Here is a 9,824-nt window from a genome sequence, read left to right as displayed (position 1 = left end):
TTCGGTTGATATTATTTGCAAATTAAAAAATATTTTCTATTATTCATTCAATTTTACCAAAAAATAAATAAAATAAGAAAATATTCATTCCATATGCAAAAAATAAAGATAAGATAAAAAAATTTCTATTATTGAGCGCATGATGCCTAATATATTTTTTGACAAAAATACATAAACAAGTAAACATGACTATCTAAAAAAAATATAATAATTGCCCTAAAATTATAAAAATTGCTAGATTTTAAGATTTCGGTTGATATTATTTCCAAATCAAAAAAATATTCTTATAGTATTTTGGGTTTGGTAACTCATTATATAAAGCATTTGAGCAAGAGTCAAACCTCATTGTTTGCACTTGTTTTTTACATCCGTAGTTTTGTGGATTTTTTTCTTTTGTTTCTTAATTATTATTTAGGTTTTTGTTGTTTAATCTTTTTTTCTTTGTCATTTTTGTTTTGCATGTAGAATCGAAAGTATAACCCCTCGACAGTTGTGGCGATTGGAGCTCATACAGTACTGATATTAGAGGTGAAGAAGTTAGTCTTGATGTTTTTGAAGTTAATCTTGATGGTTTTGTTTTTGTATTTTTTAGTTTTGATATTAAACTTCAACCAAACTCTCACAGGCTTAAGACAATGTGTTGAACCGGAAAATCAGTGAGCAGAAAAATAGCCACAGAAATGGATAGGATGGGAAAAGTCCATCTGCTAAACTCTCTCTTTATTATGGTCTTTTTAGTTATTGTATAAATTGCGTGATTTTCGCCGTCACGTTCCACAGTTCCATACGGGAAAAAAAATTCAAGATTTAATATATCAATTGTATTTTCTTTTTCTCTTTCTTTCTTACATTAAAGGCTTAAGTGGTTCCCAACTCAGGTATGTTTTTTTTTTGTTATTGTTTTAATTTTGTTTGTAATCACATTCATTATTTGAATTCATCTTACGCTGCCGAAAGAAATATAACATTTAAGGTCATTTCTTTTCCCCATGCTTATACAGTTTTAGCATGTTGAAGTAATTAATTTCTCTTTGCAGTCGATCCAATATGGCTTAAAAAAAAGTTTGATCCAATATATCGGGTTATTTGGATTTAATCACATTATATATAAAAATAACGTACAACACTACAACCTTCCGATCAAAATTAACCATAGAGATGGCGACTTTTCTGGAGATCGACGCTGTCATGACAGATCATATGTCTTAACATTTTTCATGTACTTTGTTCTTCCACAATGTGTATGAAATGTTTATTTCCAGTTCAGCGAGAACTTCTGACTGTAGGTATCTCGAATTTTTCCTATTTAGTTCGTCCTTCCGCTTTATCCCCATGTTAGGATCGCCACCATGCAAATTTATAAAGTCGCTGCGGATAATAACTTCTTTTTTCATTTTTTTTTGTTTTCAATCAGGTGACTGCTATGCATCTCCGCAGTTATCAAAACCATTTTACGTGAGGAAAGGATAATAACACTCATGCCGATCTTGGATACTCATGCACTCTTTGTCGATAAGGGTTTGGTTCAGGTTAAGCTCACTACCCAACTCATAAAGTCTTTTGTGAAAACTATTCATACAGATTTGGACTAACGTTTTCTTTAATACTCACGTATTTCACTCCTTGAAACTTCGCTTACTTAATAGCTAGCTTTTCTGAAACCTGTATCCCAATGAAAATCCAAATGTATTGTCGCTACGTAAATATGTTGTAAAATGCAAGGAAAAAATATTGTTTTGCCATATTGCACAGATAATGTTTAACTCATAGCTAATGGTTTTGTTATATATTTTTTATATATTTTAAATCTACGAACGTTGATTGATTGTCATAACCACATGTTTGGATAAATTCAATCATGTCATTCCCACATGTACTATTCAAATGGGGCTACAAGAGAATGAATATTTTGCTCTTTGTGTGTTATTACAGAATTATATAATGGCAACATCGGACGCGAAAGTGAACATGCTGAAGACTTGAACCGACAAATAATAACAGCCCATCTACATTTATGATCAGTTTACTTTTGGATCCATCCTGAACCCAAAAGAGTCTTTCAGCGTACAAGTTAACACATAGTCAAATACTAACTCTTTAAATTTTTTTTTACCATTTTCTCTGCTGCAACTTTTTTGGGATGAACTTCGATCTTGGATCTGTTGATTTAATACCATGTAGCGTGAAGGGAGCTTCTCATTTATCATATATCCAAATTATGTTTTGTAACTTTATTCCTTCGAATCATTCTGAAAATAGTAGAAATACTTTAGATTAGAGAGAAAGAAAACCATAAAAAGTCTACTCTAATAAGACTCCACACTATATTGGAGATGATTCATTAGAAGAAAGTTCTAACATATATAAAACCCATATATAAGGGTCTAAATAAGACCCCCATGTGAGATTTTTGAGACACGCTTACTCTGGAGATGCTCTAAGAAGTGTTCAATTAATTTTGGACAAACGGATAAATGGTTCCGTTTAGGTATTTGAGGCTGATTGTGAGGTAATTATGCTCATTTATAAGAAGAGATAAGAAGCTAAAATTTCTAATCTCAACATGTAACAATACCGAAAGAAAGTGTTAGCAAGTTTGAAGTTTCTAACCAATAAATGAAAACTTACCAGTATCATTCTGAAGTTTGAACATTGCTTTGCAAATACAATTTTTATTCTTAAGTCAGCTTATAACACAACCTCTACAGATACATAAGTACACCAAAAACTCCAAGACGCATAGGTTGCTTAATAATTCACTATTTGGGAAAAGATTGAAAATCAATTTTGAAAAAAAATAGAGAGAAAACATAAGTCGACTGGAAACAAATTACCAAACTTAAGCCTAGAACTATAAGTGCAAGAAATATATTTACTATAACAAGCATCCAATATTCCCATAAGCAAAAAGCATACCCTGCATCGCACGGGTGACAAACTAGTCTTCCTAATAAGATTCTTCTTCTTCTTTCTCTCATCTCTCCATGTTTCACCTCTAATTCTCCTCAAACAGGTATATAATTTTCTTAAACATCTAATGACTATTTGCAGAAGGTTAATTCTATTTGGAATTGGAAATGCAATGACTAAATACAACCTCTAATTGGGTTAAATACAACCCTGACTAAATACAACCATATAAATCATGTAATTTTCTAAATATAATCCTCATTACTTTTTACAATTTTCTTATGTACAACCCATTCATTATTGACTATTTATTCCACCGGTTAAAAAAATAAAAAATTAAACATCAACTTCTAGTTTCTCATCCTTCACATTGTAAGCAACTAAATGATGGTCGGACCCTACCATCATTTTAGTAGTACTGGTATGGTCATTTACTAACCAATACCGGGAAAACCATCTAATCTTACTTCTTACAGCCCTATGATTGAAATTTTAAACAGATATTTTTCAAAAAATAAATAAATAATTAAACAGATATTGGACTCAAACCAGGATCTTTATTTTGTATTGTTTGTTTCAAATAATTATGAGAAGATGATGCAGTTCTTAATCTCCATTTACCAATAACGTTGCTCTACTCCAATATCTTTTAGATTTTCTAAAGTTGGATCTTCATAAAAATACTCCATTGTTATGGTTAGGGATTGAATGCTAATTGATGTAGTGAGCCGATTTAGGGAAGAAGAAAATAAAATCTTTCAGTTATTTATGGTTATATTGAGATTAAAGTTTTGACTTGACTTTTTGGATTGTATTTAGATACTTTTAAAATTTAGAAAATGGATATCCTGAAACTAGAATCTTGGTTGTATTTAACCTAAATGAGGGTTGCATTTAGTCACTGCCATTGTAAAATGGGCAGCGATAGTTGCAGGTTCAATGGAAAACAAGAAACGATGGTTGAAAGATATAAAAGGACTGCATATATTCCTTTAATTGATTCTAGTCGTTTGATTGATCATTTTGTAACCATTAGATGAAATTGGATAAGGTCACATGTTTTTGTTGAAACTCACATGCTAACGATGATTTAATATCGTTAAGTAATTAATATATATTATAATATAGATATCAAATGATGTTTGGTCCACGCCTTGACTTGACAGTCAATGACGGGTCTAGGTACCAACCCTTAGTTTTCAAATGTTGGGTACCAAACCAATATGTTGGACATTTGCTGGGTACCAAACATTAAATATCCCTTTATGTTATTACAAACTACCAATATCTTTAAGAAAAGTTATATAAACTACTAGTATCTCCATTCTCACATCTGATTTCTCTAAAAAAAGTTATGAAGATACGAAAGTTTATCTAACTTTTTTAATGTTATTATACAAACTTTACTGATTTTGTTACAATATATAACTGATTTTATTTTATTTTTCAGGAAAAAGAAAACAAACTTACAAAACACCAGATGGTCCCCTCCTGAAGTCGCTACACAGGGCAGGAATGAGCCAATCTTGTGGCATAGACCAAGCCATTCGGGTTACATATTTCTTACCCCATTGGGCTAACTCATGGGCAGACCCATTGCAAGTGCGGTTAACAAAATTAAAGGACAATCGGAAATTTGGGATTATGAGGGATCTGATATCCTGATATATGCAATGCCTTCTTTGATCCCCCAAGAAATTATTTCTTTTTATTTTCTCAATGACTTCTACAACATCAGCTTCTATTATAATCCGAACCATCTTCATTTTTTGAGCAACTGTTAATGCCTCTCTGATTCCACAAATCTCTACTTCTTTTGCTGAAAGGAAAATCAATTTCTTCGACTCTGTGTATATAATTGATGAGAAGAATCTCTTCCCCCAATTTCAGAGTTAGGGTTCCAAGCACTGTCGGTGTTAATTTTCAACCAATTTGTAGGTGGACTCATCCAGGGAGTAGATATTGGTTGATTTTGTGTTAATACTGAGATTCAACTGATGATAGGTATATTAGGAGTATTCAACATCATGGATTTGAATCTTAAAAGTATTGTAATTATTTCTTCTTGTTTATCTCCATGTACAATGCCATTCCGGTTTGTCCAAATGGACCATAAGACACCAACAAACAAAGGAAATTGCTCCGCTCTTGATGATTGATCTTGGTAAGGACACAACTGCAACCAAAATTTGATCCACTATATAAAGGTAAAATCTTGGAATTGACCACTTTGAATGTTTATAAGTTACCATACTTTTGTCAAATTTTTACAAGTAACTAAAGCATGCATAATTGATTCTGACTTCAATTTACATTTAGGACAAATGTATTCGTATATGTGAATTCTATTGTGTAATATTTCATTCACTGGTAATGCACCTTTTAAAGCCTTCCATACGAAGAGTTGAATCCTTGCAAGGACTCTGAGTTGAATCCTTGCAAGGACTCTGAGTTGAATCCTTGCAAGGACTCTGAGTTTCCAATATGCACTCCATGACTCATAGTTTGAGTCATCCCCCCTCATCATGGTATTGAAAATCGTACGATTAAACTCAAATCTGACCAAATCGTGGTCTTGAATCGTTTATTCCAAGAATCGCACTTTGACCAACGATTCTCGACATTTTTGACTAAGTCAACTGAAACAACCGCTGAAACTATGTAGAAAAAATGATTATGTTGTAGAGATTCGACCTTCAGTGCTCACACTCATAGAGATTGACCCTTTAACACTACACCAACTGGGTCTTTTTTGTTATTATTCAACATAATTTAAATATATATGGCTTATAAATCCAAAGATCAAATGTTTTATTTAATTCAGTCAAATTTATGGGTATACATATAGTGATTCAACAATCGACCATGAATTTGCGATTCACAATTTAATATACGATTCGATTCTCAAAATTAAAAAGCGATTCGCTCTGCGATTCACGATTTCACAACCTTTCCCCTCATACTTAGGGTGAGATAGAAAGACTTTGTAGTAAAGATTTCATCTTTGGTTGGAGTTCAAATTCTTTTGTCAATAGAAGATTCAGAGCTAAGAGGGATTTTTTTTCAATCATTTCTTTTGGATATTGATCAAAAACAACACTTAATTTTGTTGTGTCCCATGTTCTTGTATCATGGATAATTAGATCACTTACTTTTAAGTTCTTGTCAGGAATTGAGTTTGTTTTTGGTGTAGCAACTCATTTCCCGGGTATCCAATTATCACACCAGTGGCATATAAAATTTCCTTCCTCCACTGCCCATGGGATAAATGGTTTTTTTTTTATTTATTGTATTATGGAGATATTTCCATGTCCATTAAGCTTTATCAGGACATTTAGAGTTCAAAACATCACGGTTTGTATAGTATTTTGATTTTAGAAATTATGCGAGAAGAGATGTTGGGTTTTCCACTTCTAGCCATCATTGTTAAATTATTTATCTCACTTATTTTAAATCTTAATCCCCCTTTTTTCTTGGTTTTGCAGATACTTTCCCAAGCAATGAGGTGCAATTTTCTTTTCTTTAAGCTCGGATCCTCCCTCAACCAGTATCTATTAAGGTGAGAGTCAATTTTGTTGCACATGCTTTTAGGAATTAAGAAGGTAACCATTTGGTAAAGTGATATAACTTGACCTACATGCTTTACCAATGTAGATCTACTAGCCTGAGTTAGAAATTGAGTTAGCCAATTATTCACCATTTTCTCCAATGCACTCAACAGAGAGAGATGAGTTTGGGTCTTAGATTTTAGGGTAGTAACTGGTGTTCCCAAATATTTCTCTCCTAGGTTGAGAGCAGTGATGTTTAGGATTTTGGATAACATTTTCTGATGCCTTGGATGGACTTTTGAGCTGAAAAATAACCCTAAATTATTGAAATTAATCTCTTGACCACTTGATCTGTAATACTTTTGCAGGTAATTCTGATAACATGAAAATCAGGGATACTTGCTTTATTGAAGAGAAGGATGTCATCCTCAAACAAAGTGTGCCTAATTGAAGTACCAGATTTAGCACAATTTATACCATGAACTATCTTCCAGATGTTTAATATATGAAGTAAGGGCTTCAACACATATAATATATAGATAAAGGGACATATGGCCCCTTCTCTTAGTTCTCTTTCTGGTTTAAAAGTCCCAATATGACTTCCATTTAAAAGAATGGAGTATGAAACTGTACTTATGCAGTTCATAATTACTCTAACCCATTTTTGATTGAACCCCGATTTTCCCATAGCTTTATACATAAATGATCCTTCCAATCTATCATAAGCCTTGGACATGGCTTCACTTCCAACTTCTTTTGTTCTTTTTTATCGAATCTACAATTTCATGAGCTAAAATAACATTATCAGAGATTTTCCTCTTAGGAATGAAGGCAGTTTGATTGGGTGAAATCACTTTGTTTATCAAAGGCTTCATCCTATTAGTCAGAGTCTTAAATATCACTTTATAAACCAAATTGCATAATCCAATAAATCTAAATTGATTAGCAGAATCATCCACCAGATTCTTTGGTATCATGTTAAGTTAGTGGGGTTGAACTGAGTAAGGAGATGTTCAGTCTCAAAGAACTGTATAACCATAATAACATTAATCCCCACAGTATCCCAATAAGATTAGTAAAAAAGACCAGTGAAGCCATCTGGCCCTGGTGTGTTTTTTTTGCCCACATTTGGAAAGTAGCCACACTGATCTCTTCATCACATGGTGGGGTTTCCAAGATGTCATTGTCCAGACTAGACAATTTAGGTTTGATAGTATCTAATACCACTTCATGGTCATTAAGATCAGAAGTGTTGTATAGTTCATTGAAGTATGAGATGAATTCATCTCCAATGGCTTCTCTTGTAGTCATCTAGTTACCATTTTTGGATTTTAACTAAGAGATATTATTCATTTTCCTTCGAAACAAAGTGCATTTATGTAAATAAGGTATGTTCTTATCCCCTTCATTTAGCCATAGTTCCCGAGACTTATCTTTCTACAAGATTTCTTCCATTGAATACAAGTATGAAAACTTATCAGTTAGATCAACAATCTTTCTTGTATCCCCTGGATTTTTATTTGAACCAACTGAATTTTAGCTTTAGTATCCTGCAGAGATACATTTATATTACCAAAATAGACTTTATTCCATAATCTCAGATTGATTTCAACACGATTCAATTATTGTTTGAGTTGATAAGCTTTTGAGCCTCTAACTTGTAATGACTGGGATATTGATGTAGTTTTGAAGTGGTAAGAATAAGGTTCGTTGCTCAGACTTTTGAAGATTATAGTTTAGATGAAAATACTAAAAACAAGGAAAATATATATACAAGGTTGTCAGAAATATCGAGAGGTACCGAGACTCAGGATTCCACCATTAATCAAAATCGATTGATACATATATTGATTCTTATCAATTGTAACTCTTTTGTGGACTCTATTTCTTTGCCAAGGTAGATTTCTAAAATATTTAGACAAAACTAGTCATAAAACACCAAGGTGACCAAACTTGTGATACAAAAAATCCAGCCATATTATTTTTAATAAATAAAAACAATTTAATTAAAAAGTGGCACAAAACCCCCAAATTATTTAAATCTAACTAAACTAGATCTTTTCTATTTCCAGAAATCCCAAGACCCTCTTCGTACTTATTCGGTTCTTCTTCTTCTTCTTCGTAGAAAACCAAGTAACTCACTCTCTCTCTCTCTCTTTCTCTCTCTCGTAGAAAATCACAGTTTGTGTCTTCACGACTTCTTCTTCTGTAAATAATCATCATCATCCTCATAGATCAGTAGGTGTAGCTATTTAAAAAAACATTGGATAGGGATGGTAGTGTCGGCGGCGGTGGTGGAGGTTTATCATTTCAATTTTGGGTTTTCTTTCGTGATATCAAATTAAATACCAAAACTTGAATCAGATCATAATTATAAGTAATCAGAAGCGATGTGTGGTGATGGTAGTGGAGGCGGCGATGGTGGGGGAGTTTTCTTTCAAGTTTAGGGTTTTTTATTTTAATAGACGAACTCATGATTCAACCCAACAATAGGGAGAAGTTGTTCAATCTCAAAAGAATTGCAGTAAGTAGTTAAATCGTGGTGACTGGTGAGTTAATTTTTGTTGTCATTTTCATGATTTTCGTTCGAAGTTGAATTGATCTCGTTCGAATTGAATTTTCATATTGAATTGTTCGTGGATTTAAGTTAATTTTTTTAATTTGAATTGAAGATATTCAGTTTTTTATTTTAAATACACTCTCTTGTATTTGTTAAGATGTAATAATGGAGTCCTGGTGTTGTGATGAGATCACAAATGAAACTGGAAATGTTAAGTAGCATTTTTGGGAAGAATAAGAAAATGTAGTACTGCATTTCGAAAGATCCAAAGATATTTTCTCATTGTTAGACTAGTTAAAATGACTTTATTATAGTGGTGGTATGGTAAATGAAGAAAACTAGAGAAAGGACTTTTCCAACACACATAGTTTTCTTAGTATTGTCCAGTAAGAAGTGAGCTTTTGTGATAAATATAGCTAAGGAAAGAACATTTAAGAAAACCCAGTGTGGTCTAGGTTTAAAAGTATTAGTTTCTCAAAATTCACTGGAGTTGCACATACCTTTTTTTGGTCTTTGATTTCTCTCAGGTCCTACCTTTTGAGTACTTAAGAGCTTATATGTTGCACTATGGATTCTGTGATTTACTAATGGGAAATTATATAAGGGAGCCTATTAGGAGCTTACTTCTTCACTTTTTGGTGGCTAATCACTGCTATTCTTAAGACTCGCTAAGGGTTTTGTTGGAAATTAAGTTACCGTTTATGGAATTGCTTAAATTGAAGTAATTTAATACTTCTCCGTATGAGTTGGATCGTTTAGTCCATCTAAATCAGTCAGGTTTTGCACATATTGTGTGCACATATTTC

This window comes from Papaver somniferum, chromosome 8 (assembly GCF_003573695.1).
Source record: "Papaver somniferum cultivar HN1 chromosome 8, ASM357369v1, whole genome shotgun sequence".
Classification (NCBI taxonomy): Eukaryota; Viridiplantae; Streptophyta; class Magnoliopsida; order Ranunculales; family Papaveraceae; genus Papaver; species Papaver somniferum.
Note: the sequence above shows the minus strand (reverse complement) of the source record.